Source organism: Nothobranchius furzeri, unplaced genomic scaffold, assembly GCF_043380555.1.
Source record: "Nothobranchius furzeri strain GRZ-AD unplaced genomic scaffold, NfurGRZ-RIMD1 Scf024, whole genome shotgun sequence".
NCBI classification, from domain to species: Eukaryota; Metazoa; Chordata; class Actinopteri; order Cyprinodontiformes; family Nothobranchiidae; genus Nothobranchius; species Nothobranchius furzeri.
In genome coordinates, this window is record NW_027223041.1 from 134,474 (window position 1) to 141,695 (window position 7,222).

The window sequence follows — 7,222 nt, forward strand, 5'->3', positions numbered from 1 at the left end:
CCTGATCTCTCTAGGACATTCAGAAGCCAAGTTATAAGCCCACAAATGTGTAACTGGACTAATTCTTTAAATTGACACCAGATCCGGTGACCTTTGGGACATGGTTTGACCCCCTTAGGAAAGTGCTATCATCATGAAACGTTCAGATCACTTACAACTCAATAGATTCTACCTTCCTGTAACGTTTCAGCCTGATTGGACCTTGTTTTCACACAAATGGACCCAGAATGATGTGAAATTGTGCTTCGTGCAACATAATTCTGGGAGCCATTTAAAAACCATAAGTGCTAATGACTCCATTCCTTTTTGTGGTTGTAGGTGCTGTTGATTGGAGTACACTAAAACAAACCTGATCTCTCTAGGACATTCAGAAGCCAAGTTATAAGCCCACAAATGTGTAACTGGACTACTTCTTTAAATTGACACCAGATCCGGTGACCTTTGGGACATGGTTTGACCCCCTTAGGAAAGTGCTATCATCATGAAACGTTCAGATCACTTACAACTCAATAGATTCTACCTTCCTGTAACGTTTCAGCCTGACTGGACCTTGTTTTCACACAAATGGACCCAGAATGAAGTGAAATTGTGCTTCGTGCAACATAATTCTGGGTGCCATTTACAAACCAAAAAAGCTAATGACTCCATTCCTTTTTGTGGTTGTAGGGGCTGTTGATTGGAGTACACTAAAACAAACCTAACCTCTCTAGGACATTCAGAAGCCAAGTTTTAAGCCCACAAAGGTGTAACTGGACTACTTCTTTAAAGTGACACCAGGCCCGGTGACCTTTGGGACATGGTTTTACCCCCTATAGGAATGTGCGATCATCTTGAAACGTTCAGATCACTTACAGCTCAATAGATTCTACCTTCTTGTAGCGTTTCAGCCTGATTGGACCTTGTTTTCACACAAATGAACCCAGAATGATGTGAAATTGTGCTTCGTGCAACAAAATTCTGGGTGCCATTTAAAAACCATAAGGGCTAATGACTCCATTCCTTTTTGTGGTTGTAGGGGCTGTTGATTGGAGTACACTAAAACAAACCTGATCTCTCTAGGACATTCAGAAGCCAAGTTATAAGCCCACAAATGTGTAACTGGACTACTTCTTTAAATTTACACCAGATCCGGTGACCTTTGGGACATGGTTTGACCCCCTTAGGAAAGTGCTATCATCATGAAACGTTCAGATCACTTACAACTCAGTAGATTCTACCTTCCTGTAACGTTTCAGCCTGATTGGACCTTGTTTTCACACAAATGAACCCAGAATGATGTGAAATTGTGCGTCGTGCAACATAATTCTGGGTGCCATTTACAAACCATAAGTGCTAATGTCTCCATTCATTTTTGTGGTTGTAGGGGCTGTTGATTGGAGTACACTAAAACAAACCTGATCGCTCTAGGACATTCAGAAGCCAAGTTATGAGCCCACTAATGTGTAACTGGACTACTTCTTTAAATTGACACCAGATCCGGTGACCTTTGGGACATGGTTTGACCCCCTTAGGAAAGTGCTATCATCATGAAACGTTCAGATCACTTACAACTCAATAGATTCTACCTTCCTGTAACTTTTCAGCCTGATTGGACCTTGTTTTCACACAAATGAACCCAGAATGATGTGAAATTGTGCTTCGTGCAACATAATTCTGGGTGCCATTTACAAACCATAAGTGCTAATGTCTCCATTCCTTTTTGTGGTTGTAGGGGCTGTTGATTGGAGTACACTAAAACAAACCTGACCTCTCCAGGACATTCAGAAGCCAAGTTATAAGCCCACAAATGTGTAACTGGACTACTTCTTTAAAGTGACACCAGATCCGGTGACCTTTGGGACATGGTTTGACCCCCTATAGGAAAGTTCTATCATCATGAAACGTTCAGATCACTTACAACTCAATAGATTCTACCTTCCTGTAACGTTTCAGCCTGATTGGACCTTGTTTTCACACAAATGAACCCAGAATGATGTGAAATTGTGCTTCGTGCAAAATAATTCTGGGTGCCATTTAAAATCCATAAGTGCTAATGTCTCCATTCCTTTTTGTGGTTGTAGGGGCTGTTGATTGTAGTACACTAAAACAAACCTGATCGCTCTAGGACATTCAGAAGCCAAGTTATAAGCCCACAAATGTGTAACTGGACTACTTCTTTGAATTGACACCAGATCCGGTGACCTTTGGGACATGGTTTGACCCCCTTAGGAAAGTGCTATCATCATGAAACGTTCAGATCACTTACAACTCAATAGATTCTACCTTCCTGTAACGTTTCAGCCTGATTGGACCTTGTTTTCACACAAATGAACCCAGAATGATGTGAAATAATGCTTCGTGCAACATAATTCTGGGTGCCATTTAAAAACCATAAGTGCTAATGACTCCATTCATTTTTGTGGTTGTAGGGGCTGTTGATTGGAGTATACTAAAACAAACCTGATCTCTCTAGGACATTCAGAAGCCAAGTTATAAGCCCACAAATGTGTAACTGGACTACTTCTTTAAATTGACACCAGATCCGGTGACCTTTGGGACATGGTTTGACCCCCTTAGGAAGGTGCTATCATCATGAAACGTTCAGATCACTTACAACTCAATAGATTCTACCTTCCTGTAACGTTTCAGCCTGATTGGACCTTGTTTTCACACAAATGAACCCAGAATGATGTGAAATTGTGCTTCGTGCAACATAATTCTGGGTGCCATTTAAAAACCATAAGTGCTAATGACTCCGTTCCTTTTAGTGGTAATGGGGGCTGCTAATTGGAGTACTCTAAAACAAACCTGACCTCTCTAGGATATTCAGAAGCCAAGTTATAATCCCACAAAGGTGTAACAAGACTACTTCTTTAAAGTTACACCAGGCCCGGTGACCTTTGGGACAATGTTTGACCCCCAATAGGAATGTGCGATCATCATGAAACGTTCAGATCACTTACAACTCAATAGATTCTACCTTCTTGTAAAGTTTCAGCCTGATTGGACCTTGTTTTCACACAAATGGACCCAGAATGATGTGAAATTGTGCTTCGTGCAACATAATTCTGGGTGCCATTTAAAAACCATAAGTGCTAATGACTCCATTCCTTTTTGAGGTTGTAGGGGCTGTTGATTGGAGTACACTAAAACAAACCTGATCTCTCTAGGACATTCAGAAACCAAGTTATAAGCCCTCAAAGGTGTAATTGGACTACTTCTTTAAAGTGACACCAGGCCCGGTGACCTTTGGGACATGGTTTGACCCCCTATAGGAATGTGCGATCATCATGAAACGTTCAGTTCACTTACAACTCAATAGATTCTACCTTCTTGTAACGTTTCAGCCTGATTGGACCTTGTTTTCACACAAATGGACCCAGAATGATGTGAAATTGTGCTTCGTGCAACATAATCTTGGGTGCCATTTACAAACCATAAGTGCTAATGACTCCATTCCTTTTTTGTGGTTGTAGGGGCTGTTGATTGGAGTACATTAAAACAAACCTGATCTCTCTAGGACATTCAGAAGCCAAGTTATAAGCCCACAAATGTGTAACTGGACTACTTCTTTAAATTGACACCAGATCCGGTGACATTTGGGACATGGTTTGATCCCCTTAGGAAAGTACTATCATCATGAAACGTTCAGATAACTTACAACTCAATAGATTCTACCTTCCTGTAACGTTTCAGCTTGATTGGACCTTGTTTTCACACAAATGAACCCAGAATGATGTGAAATTGTGCTTCGTACCACATAATTCTGGGTGCCATTTAAAAACCACAAGTGCTAATGACTCCATTCCTTTTTGTGGTTGTAGGGGCTGTTGATTGGAGTATACTAAAACAAACCTGATCTCTCTAGGACATTCAGAAGCCAAGTTATAAACCCACAAATGTGTAACTGGACTACTTCTTTAAATTGACACCAGATCCGGTGACCTTTGGGACATGGTTTGACCCCCTTAGGAAAGTGCTATCATCATGAAACGTTCAGATCACTTACAACTCAATAGATTCTACCTTCCTGTAATGTTACAGCCTGATTGTACCTTGTTTTCACACAAATGAACCCAGAATGATGTGAAATTGTGCTTCGTGCAATTTAATTCTGGGTGCCATTTACAAACCATAAGTGCTAATGACTCCATTTCTTTTTGTGGTTGTAGGGGCTGTTGGTTGGAGTACATTAAAACAAACCTGATCTCTCTAGGACATTCAGAAGCCAAGTTATAAGCCCACAAATGTGTAACTGGACTACTTCTTTAAATTGACACCAGATGCGGTGACCTTTGGGACATAGTTTGACCCCCTATAGGAATGTGCTATCATCATGAAACGTTCAGATCACTTACAACTCAATAGATTCTACCTTCCTGTAACGTTTCAGCCTGATTGGACCTTGTTTTGACACAAATGGACCCAGAATGATGTGAAATTGTGCTTCGTGCAACATAATTCTGGGTGCCATTTACAAACCATAAGTGCTAATGACTCCATTCCTTTTTGTGGTTGTAGAGGCTGTTGATTGGAGTACACTAAAACAAACCTGGCCTCTTCAGGATATTCAGAAGCCAAGTTATTAGCTCACAAAGGTGTAACTGGACTACTTCTTTAAAGTGACACCAGGCCCGGTGACCTTTGGGACATGGTTTGACCCCCTATAGGAACGTGCGATCATCATGAAACGTTCAGATCACTTACAACTCAATAGATTCTACGTTCCTGTAACGTTTCAGCCTGATTGGACCTTGTCTTCACACAAATGGACCCAGAATGTTGTGAAATTGTGCTTCGTGCAGCATAATTCTGGGTGCCATTTACAAACCATAAGTGCTAATGACTCCATTCCTTTTTGTGGTTGTAGGGGCTGTTGATTGGAGTACACTAAAACAAACCTGATCTCTCTAGGACATTCAGAAGCCAAGTTATAAGCCCACAAATGTGTAACTGGACTACTTCTTTAAATTGACACCAGATCCGGTGACCTTTGGGACATGGTTTGATCCCCTTAGGAAAGTACTATCATCATGAAACGTTCAGATAACTTACAACTCAATAGATTCTACCTTCCTGTAACGTTTCAGCTTGATTGGACCTTGTTTTCACACAAATGAACCCAGAATGATGTGAAATTGTGCTTCGTACCACATAATTCTGGGTGCCATTTAAAAACCACAAGTGCTAATGACTCCATTCCTTTTTGTGGTTGTAGGGGCTGTTGATTGGAGTATACTAAAACAAACCTGATCTCTCTAGGACATTCAGAAGCCAAGTTATAAGCCCACAAATGTGTAACTGGACTACTTCTTTAAATTGACACAAGATCCGGTGACCTTTGGGACATGGTTTCACCCCCTTAGGAAAGTGCTATCATCATGAAACGTTCAGATCACTTACAACTCAATAGATTCTACCTTCCTGTAACGTTTCAGCCTGATTGTACCTTGTTTTCACACAAATGAACCCAGAATGATGTGAAATTGTGCTTCGTGCAACATAATTCTGGGTGCCATTTAAAAACCATAAGTGCTAATGACTCCATTCCTTTTTGTGGTTGTAGGGGCTGTTGATTGGAGTATACTAAAACAAACCTGATCTCTCTAGGACATTCAGAAACCAAGTTATAAGCCCTCAAAGGTGTAATTGGACGACTTCTTTAAAGTGACACCAGGCCCGGTGACCTTTGGGACATGGTTTGACCCCCTATAGGAATGTGCGATCATCATGAAACGTTCAGATCACTTACAACTCAATAGATTCTACCTTCTTCTAACGTTTCAGCCTGATTGTACCTTGTTTTCACACAAATGGACCCAGAATGATGTGAAATTGTGCTTCGTGCAATATAATTCTGGGTGCCATTTACAAACCATAAGTGCTAATGACTCCATTTCTTTTTGTGGTTGTAGGGGCTGTTGGTTGGAGTACATTAAAACAAACCTGATCTCTCTAGGACATTCAGAAGCCAAGTTATAAGCCCACAAATGTGTAACTGGACTACTTCTTTAAATTGACACCAGATCCGGTGACCTTTGGGACATAGTTTGACCCCCTATAGGAATGTGCTATCATCATGAAACGTTCAGATCACTTACAACTCAATAGATTCTACCTTCCTGTAACGTTTCAGCCTGATTGGACCTTGTTTTGACACAAATGGACCCAGAATGATGTGAAATTGTGCTTCGTGCAACATAATTCTGGGTGCCATTTACAAACCATAAGTGCTAATGACTCCATTCCTTTTTGTGGTTGTAGAGGCTGTTGATTGGAGTATGCTAAAACAAACCTGGCCTCTTTAGGATATTCAGAAGCCAAGTTATTAGCTCACAAAGGTGTAACTGGACTACTTCTTTAAAGTGACACCAGGCCCGGTGACCTTTGGGACATGGTTTGACCCCCTATAGGAATGTGCGATCATCATGAAACGTTCAGATCACTTACAACTCAATAGATTCTACGTTCCTGTAACGTTTCAGCCTGATTGGACCTTGTTTTCACACAAATGGACCCAGAATGTTGTGAAATTGTGCTTCGTGCAGCATAATTCTGGGTGCCATTTACAAACCATAAGTGCTAATGACTCCATTCCTTTTTGTGGTTGTAGGGGCTGTTGATTGGAGTACACTAAAACAAACCTGATCTCTCTAGGACATTCAGAAGCCAAGTTATAAGCCCACAAATGTGTAACTGGACTACTTCTTTAAATTGACACCAGATCCGGTGACCTTTGGGACATGGTTTGACCCGCTTAGGAAAGTGCTATCATCATGAAACGTTCAGATCACTTACAACTCAATAGATTCTACCTTCCTGTAACGTTTCAGCCTGATTGGACCTTGTTTTCACACAAATGAACCCAGAATGATGTGAAATTATTTTTCGTGCAACATAATTCTGGGTGCCTTTTAAAAACCATAAGTGCTAATGACTCCAGTCCTTTTTGTGGTTGTAGGGGCTGTTGATTGGAGTACACTAAAACAAACCTGACCTCTTTAGGATATTCAGAAGCCAAGTTATAAGCCCACAAAGTTGTAACTGGACTACTTCTTTAAAGTGACACCAGGCCCGGTGACCTTTGGGACATGGTTTGACCCCCTATAGGAATGTGCGATCATCATGAAACGTTCAGATCACTTACAACTCAATAGATTCTACCTTCTTGTAACGTTTCAGCCTGATTGGACCTTGTTTTCACACAAATGGACCCAGAATGATGTGAAATTGTGCTTCGTGC